General features: G+C 34.3%; 1 non-coding gene across 1 annotated transcript; it reads right to left on the reverse strand.

The window, feature by feature from the left end:
* Positions 1-8,171: 8,171 nt before the first annotated feature.
* Positions 8,172-8,243, reverse strand: TRNAD-GUC. Its single transcript has one exon. It is a non-coding gene; the product is annotated as a tRNA-Asp (tRNA).
* Between the last annotated feature and the right edge of the window lie 479 nt (positions 8,244-8,722).

Raw genomic sequence — 8,722 nt, forward strand, 5'->3', positions numbered from 1 at the left:
ATCGCATTTCCAAAAATCAGGAGGATTGGAGGAAAAGCGATCAGAGATTAAGAATTAAAGATAATGACGCAAACAACAGGACCATCGCCTCCCTGCAAAATCAAATGACTGCGATGATGAGTTTGATACAAGGCATCGCAATTAATAACACGGGAGCAAAGAAAGGGCAGGTCAACGTAATTGCTCAAACGGCCGCAAGTTGTGTCCTTTGCAGAGATGCTCACCCGATGGAAGAATGCCCAAAAAACCCGCAGTCGGTATGCTTCATGAGAAATAATCTCTATTCCGATACATATAACCCCGGGTGGCGAAACCACCTAAATTTTGCATGGAAAAATCAACAACGAAGCTTTCAACCTGTGGTACAAAAAGGAGAACCACTCGAATTTTTTACCCAAACAAACGGTCCAGCGCATAGCCAAGCTAGCAGCTCACAAACACCACAAACTTTGTCCTTAGAAAGCTTGCTGAAGCAATACATTGAGAAAAACGAATCAATACTTCAGAATCAAGCTACATCCATTAGAAATCTCGAAATTCAAATGGGACAAATTGAAGGCGAGTTGAAAAATAGACCGCAACGAGCTTTGCCGAGCTCAACTAAGCTCCCTCGCAATGATGGTTGTAGAGGGAAGGAACAATGCTTAGCAGTCTCCTTGCTAAGCGACAACATGACTGCGGAAGTAGGGGAGAAGCCCATTGCGACCAACTTGAATGTGGTGACAACCGAAGACCCGTTGACCTATAGTTTAGAAAAGCTCGGGAAAATAGACCCTGAAGTTGCGTCCACCCTTAAGCCTTTAGATCTTGAGACAGAAGAAGCCCAACCACCAGTAGCTCCGCATAGAGTGAAAGAGGAACAAAATGATGAAGAAAAGATCACAATAGTGGCCGCAACGCAAAATGTTATGATTCCACCAAAAATGGGCAACCTAGGAATCTTTACGATACCATACTCCATCGGAGGGGTCTACAGTGGCCAAGCACTATGTGATCTTAGGGTAAGTATAAACATAGTGCCGCTATCAATCTTCAAACAAATGAATGTCGGCACACTCACGCCCACAAAGAAACTCTCCTGCTCGCGAACAGATATCAAATACATCCCGAAGGAGAGTTGAAAAATGTCGCAATTTCAATCGATAAATTCATCCTGCCGGCAGACTTCCTCATTTGGATTATAAAGCGGACGAAGATGTGCCAATCATATTGGGACGACCACTCCTTTCGACCGGTCGCACTCAAATTGATGTGCACAAGGGGGAGATTGTAATGAATATTCGTGGGAAAAAACTCCGGATTAAGGCAGTAAAGATCTCAGAGGTCAAATAAAAGAGGGGAAAGCCACCATGGATGTGAACAACCCAGCTTGGAATAAGTGGTTCCTGAGTTATTATATGACTCAACCTCATCAAGGACACAGAACTTTTTTTAATATCCTTTTTCCTGCATTAATACTTCATGAACTTTCAGCATCTTAATTTTGTCTATTATCGCATATTTATTTTTTCTTTACTTCCAAAAAAAAAAGGAGATTGCAATAACGAATTTTGTTTTGTTTAAAATAATTTGACCCTCTCTGTGTTTTTCTTGCAACGATCGAGGCGCTGGATTGCGGAGATGTTACGCGTAGAAGCCACTTATCTTACTCCTTCACCGCAATCTAAAGAAGATAGATCGCCACAAAGATTGATGCGTCAATACACAATGCGGGCGACAACGCAAATTTGGGGGTGTATTCTTCCTTATCTGTATTTCAAATTTTGCACTATTACATCGGATGTTAGTTTTAAAATTTTTATTACCGCATCCTCTTTGATTACTGCAATCATTTGACATAGATCAAGTTAGTAAGACACCACATGATGTTTTTTTGCCAAGTACGATTTCAATGATGAAAAACATGCTTCTATTTCTTTCGTATATACTAGAATCAACTAAACTTTAAGATAGTTACCTCATGAAATATTTCTAGAAGTTAGGGGTTTGCTAGCTTTCTTTCATATTCTCTTTACAACGCATTCTAAGAAAATCGCATGACTTATCTCAATCTTTTGTTTGTCCAAAAAAAATATATATTGAGAATAACAACTCTTCTGTCAACGCAATGGGAAACCCATGTTGATAAGAGTTAAGTTGTGAAGGACAGTTACCCGTAGTTGGATGTCCGCGTGACACATATGGGGGTAAGCCAAAATGAAGGTAAGTCACTAGGATCAACGCATAAATAAATGACCGCAACTCCACTTCCAAGTAGGTATAAGTTTAGTTTGAGAAAGAGCGCATTGCTCATAGTTGGATGTCCGCATGACATACGTGGGGGCAAGCTAAAACGAAGGCAAGGCATTTGGATCAGCGCAAGGTCAGAAAAAAAATAATGTCAAGAAATATGCAAGGATAAAATCATTTGACACTCTAGTGAAAATTTTTCTTTTTGAAATAAATCATGCGATGTTCCGGAAATTAGTAAAGTCCTTTTGAAGGTTAAGCTTGCAATTCCTAGGTCTTAAAAATATTTTAAGAAGAGACTTGAATAAGACTTAAGAAAATTTTGGTATATAGGATTTGAATGAAGTATCCTTGAGAAATCTAGGAAAAGAACATTACGGTCGATTTGCTAAAAGAAATCTTTAGCTTATGCTTGAGGACAAGAATTGTTTAAATTTGGGGGTGTGATAACGAGCAGAAATGCACGTTATCATAGTGTTAGGTTCTTAAACAATGCTGGATTGCGTTGATAAAACATGTTAAATTGCGTCCAAAAAGCATCAGATTCATAATATTGCGGTCACATGCGTTCTCGCATTAGAATAGTTGATTTTTGTATTTTTTTGTGCAAAATATGCAATGATGCAAGGCAGAAATTACGATCATAGGAAATCATTGGTCGAGCGCAGCATTACCACAAGGCTTTACGGTGATCATGTTCACAAACATTTGCTCAAGAAGGATTGCCGCAACTTGGTTAGCACAACATGGTGGGCACATCTAGGTGAAAGGCTAATTAATTGCGATGGGATAGAAAGCTGATGATAGTCGAATCCGAATTAAGTTGACAACCGCTAACGATAACAAGTACATTCAGCTTTTCGGTGACAAGTATTCGGCGCATCAATCAGGGAATTAAAGTTGTCCCATCTATGCAATCATGAGAAAGAAGCCACCGTTCACCCTGGATATTCTATAAATACCAAAGGCATCCTTCAAAAAAGGAGTTCACGATCCTACGGGTTCATCATCCCACCAGTTCGAAAATTCATACGTTCGGATCGCACGTCTTTGTTCATAGTTTTCCTTTCATTTTAAGGCGGAGCAAGAGAAGAGTGGTGACGCTGGAGATCGCTCAGGGCAACTCGAGAGAGAACCTTGAGGCGTAGAAGCAGAGAGTAGGCCGACCCTCGCGAGAGCGAGTTTATCTTTCGAACACGAGTAGAAAAATAGTGTAAAAGGCCTGGACAGCAAGAGATTGCTACTAGGATCTTTATTCTATACTTGCATTGTTATTTTGTACTTCATCTTTATATTTATACAATGGAAGTCCTATTTCTACATCTGTTCACTCTCTTAGCACGCATGAGTAGCTAAACCAGTCGAATGGATTGAGAAGAACTAAGCTAACATAATGTAGGAAGTTCATTGCTTGCGATTATCTTGTGTTATGCTATCAGCTCAATATCCCCTTTAGAGCTACTCGAAGAGAGTCTGAAAATATACCTATAAGACTCGAGAGAGCTAGGTTAGAATCTAGACTCGAAAGAGCAAGATTAGAACTGCATAAACAAAGATAGGGTTTAGAGATAAGCTTGTTTTGCTAACCTGCATCGCATGCATCTAGAGATAGGAATGATATTATTGGTCGCCTTATTTGTGTGTGTGTCCATTCTACCATCGCATAAATAAGAAATAAAGGTTATGTGTAGGTCCTATAGACTTATCGCATATATCGCATGCGTTCTAGACATAGAAGCCGTAGCATTCGCATCGAGAGATGGTGTACTATTGTATGCATGTTGGATGATCGCAAAGCACGTAACACATCCTAGGAAGTGTTAGCTGAAACCTTCTCACCCGTTCACTGCATACTCATCAATATCTTCCGTTTACAAACTCTTTTCAAACTCTGTCGCACTTTGTTATTTTTTTTATCATCGCAAACAATAACCTCAACAACTATTTTATTTATTTGGTTACCGCAAAGTTTTCCTAAAAATTACCAACGCAATCTTGTTTTCACAAGTCCCTGAGTTCGACCCTGGACTTACAGGGAAACTCAGTGGAGTTTACACTTGGATTCTGCTGAGGAAACTTGAGTGCTCAACGCAATTTCACCATCGCATATCATCCATAATTCACTTCATAAAACCAAGTATCACTAAACGATCGCTTGCCCTAAGTAACGATCGTGTAGAGTATGTAGGCGACAGACCGAGCTAGACGATGAGCTAAATGATCGCATAGCTTTTGCTAACGATTGCTTAGCTTTATCTAAATGATTGGGCATCAACCTATACGATTGGTCTCCGCCATCTCCCACTTGCCCAGTCGTGTACGCGATTAGTGTTTCCTTCTTCATTTGCTTCATACCAAGTCCGAACAGAGCCCACCCTCTGGATCTTCACACTGAGAAATCCAAGGTACCTTGTTGGTGGTGTCAGATCTCAACTCAACACTATTGAGGTTTTCTTGAGGCATTCGTGGTGCTGTGGAGGTCGTTCCTGTTGCGGAAGAGTTTGTGACCGAGGCGATCGTGAGGACGAGCGTAAAGTGTTCGTGCTGTGTTAGTTGCGGTGTTACGGTCGTGTAGATCGAGCGTTTGAGGTTGCTATTGTTCGAGCATTCGTGAGTAAGGAGCGTGGAGACGAGGCAATAAATGTTCGTAGAGTTCTTCTTGTTCATTTGTTGTTCATGTGTAATTTCTGCAATTTATTTGTTATAACCGCTTGTTTGAAAGTCGACTGTAAATGCATTGTTCATTCATGATTGTGATTTGGAATTATCTTTTTTCGCTGCTCATGAAAATCTCGAATCTGATTTCCTTCAATTGGTATCAAGCTATCAACTCGAGGATATCTTACAGTAAAGGGAGTGCAACTATGATTTTTAGTGCAATGATCCATTAATTAACGAATGAGGATTAATTTGGTCTAATGAGTTTAGTCAATTTATCCTCGGATCGTTGAAGCCATGATCTATAGGTCCGCGGAGGTCCACCTACTAGCTCTTAACGGACTAGCTCTAGAATAGCGTGATAATGTTAATTTGAAACATTCAAATTAGAATTAAAGGAATTAGTAATTATATGAGATATAATTATACTGTTTAATTTTAGAATTAAACGGAATAGGAAGAATTTATATATTTAAATATGATTTAAATATATAAAGATGATATATGTTAAAATTAATTTAATATTTGATATTAAATTAATTAAGTTTTGTTTAATAATAATTTATTAAATTAATTAATTTTTTCATTTTTTAAAATCAAAATAGATTTTATATAAATCAAATTTTGAATTTTTTAGATAAATTGGAAAAGTAAAAACCAAAAACACCACAAAATGGAAAAAAAAAGTTTTCCATTATCCATCACTAAGTAGCTCACTCAAATGACAATATATTTGTCTTGTCTTCTCCAAGCATGAGCTGCAATTCATGCAACTCTTTTCTTTGCATGTTGATCTGCAATATAATGAAGAGATTGGAGTAAAAATTGGGCATGCAATCTATAGAGATTTGGAGAGAAAAACTGGTTTAAAGAAAGAGTTCTTCAAGCTGTTTTTCTACAGTGAGCTTTTATCCTTCTACCCTTGATTCAAGCTTGTTTTGAGTTCCACAATTCAATCTAGAGCACCAAGAGAATAGTGGGGAAGATCTTGACGGGTCTACAACAAGATTTGGAGAAGATAGCAGTTGGTGAAGGAGCTTTGAAGAAGTTTTACAAGAGGTATGTCTTGAAACCCACTTGTTTCTGCAAATTATATTTTACAAAAATTAGTGAATTTGAGTGCTTAGGTGATCTTTGTGCTTCCGCTGCTGTTGATACAATCCTACACTTTTTTCACTATATAAATTAAAATTGAGTTGTTAATCTTAATTCAATATATGAAAATAATTAAATTGGATTTTTACATATTTATGTTTTGCTTCTTTTGAGAACAAAATTTTAAGTAAATGACCCGATTAACCTGAACCAACCCAACCGGCTGGATTGGGTTGAGTTATTTTTTAATAAGGGTTATTTGGATTGAAGAAATTTATAATCCGAACAATTAGGTTGGGTCTAAAAAAATCTTTCAACCCAATCTAACCCAACCCATGAACACTCCTACTCGAGAGTAAGGCAAAATAGAGAGAGGACACAACTCATGCAAGAATTTCCAAACTTCATAAATAATTTTTTTTAAAAAAAATATATATTTTCTTTCTACCTTGAAAATAATAAACAAATCGAATATTTTGTTTTTCTCAACTTAATTATTTGATTATAAATGTTAAATACAAATTAAAGTCTAAGTTAACTAAGAAAGAGATATTCATGATATATAAATGAAAATAGTTCTCCTATTGATATCAGACTAACAAATCAATCACAAGAATTTATATTTATAACAGATAATATTATACTATTATAGATATAATATATAGAACTTGTGTTATGTCTTGACAAATTAAATGTAATGAACAATAGAATATGATAGTAAAAAGACATATGACAAGGAATGAGCAGCCATCCTAGCAAATATTTTTCAAAAAAATTGTCTAGCAAATCCCATTTCAAAATTTAAACAGAAAAAACAAAATCCTTTTTTTTTTTCTTTAAAACAAAAAGAAAAAGAAAATCCCTGCACAAACATTAATGCAAAATGCAAGAATAATTAATTTCTAAAGGAAATTAAAAAAGTGGTGATTTTGTAGGGAGAGAAAAAGTTGTTTTGTTATTTGCATGCACATGCAATGGAGGCCATGGAATAATAATACATCACACAAAAGCAAGTTGGTATTTAAGTTTTGTAGGTAACCCATTAAACAGACAATAGAAAAAACAAAAACTAATATAGGATCCAAAATATAAAGAAAAATAATTGTTTTGAGTTTTGTTTTGGCTTTGGCTTTGGCTTTGGCTATGGTGGATATAGAGATCTTCTTTGGGCACATGCACTTGTTTTCTTCTTAAATATATGGATAAAAGCACAGAGAGAATTAACCAATATAAATTCATAATAGATATATATATTATATTTAAAGACTTCTGAATACAAATCCTACTTTTTCGAGAAATTATTCAACAAGATTGACTATATAAAATGTGGTCTATAATTGTTTTGTATCATTAGATGCATGAGAGAAATGGTAAAAAGTATCTCGAATTTATGTCTTGTGATTATTAGAAACTAATAAATTTTATAATTCACATCGAGAACAAATTAATAAAAATCGTAAAATTTATGATGTAAAATCATTGAAAAGAAAATGCAAAAATTAATAGCCTAATGCCTATATTTAATAACGTTAGAAAACTATCCAAAATTGAAGACAATTCGTAAAATAACCTTTTTCAAGGAAAAATTCCAATAAATTGGCTATCTTATAACATGCTCCGCAATTTAAATGAAAAATTTTAAGGTAATGTTTGGTTACCTTTTAGTTTTTTATTTTTAGTTTTAGAAAATTAAGCCACTTATAAATATTCACATTCCATCTCTACATTTTTGGTTTGTTATCTACTTTTTACAATTATTTAAAACTAAAAACCAAAGTCAAATTTTAAAAACAAATAAAGTTTTTAAATTTATTTTTTATTTTTGAAATTTAACTAACAATTCAATAGTATTTAAAAAAAATGAAAACTATAATAATAAAATAAGATGATATAGATTTAATCATAAAAATCAAAAATAAAAAACAAAATGCATATGAAATGAGATTTTTTATTTTTTATTTTTTTACATTTTAAAAGTTATTTAAGTCACAATTAACTTTTATAACTGAATTTTGTTTTGTTTTGATTTTTTTTATTAAAAAAAAGGTATAATATGCAACAATTTTTTTTTTTTTTTTTTTTTTTTGTGCTTTTTAGGATTGGAAGATACAAAGATGTTGGCTTCTTTATCCATTTGGCGTTCCCAATTCTCACGTGTCTTGAGACAATTTAAATGCTAAAAATTTAAACGCCGTTGCCGGGGATCGAACCCGGGTCACCCGCGTGACAGGCGGGAATACTCACCACTATACTACAACGACTATTGATTTTTAAACTTTCATTTAAAATATTTATATCTAATTTATTATTTATCTCTTTGATTCTTGGCGAGGTATTTAATGTATTGAATCTCACAAAAATTTTAAGCACCATGGAGGGGTAAAAAATATATCCAAAGTAGATAAAATATATTTTATAATACAAAATTTTTTGTACCTCATTAATTGTGGATTAAAGAACTTAACAATTAACCATATGTAGTCCTTTTTTTAAAAAAAAAACATTATACGATGTATATGTACTCATATTTACAAAATCTAATTATATTTAGTAAACATAATACGTACAAAAAATAATGTATCCGATTAAACCATGACTGTTGATATCCACGAACATTAATGTTGAAGAGTAGATTTTGATCCAGCAGAATAAAATAAAAAAATCAAAATAATATAATATGAGATTTATAGCTAGGGATTAAGAAACTAGTATCAAAAATAAAATTCTAGGTCAAATACCT

The sequence above is a fragment of the Benincasa hispida genome, chromosome 9 (assembly GCF_009727055.1).
Source record: "Benincasa hispida cultivar B227 chromosome 9, ASM972705v1, whole genome shotgun sequence".
NCBI classification, from domain to species: domain Eukaryota; kingdom Viridiplantae; phylum Streptophyta; class Magnoliopsida; order Cucurbitales; family Cucurbitaceae; genus Benincasa; species Benincasa hispida.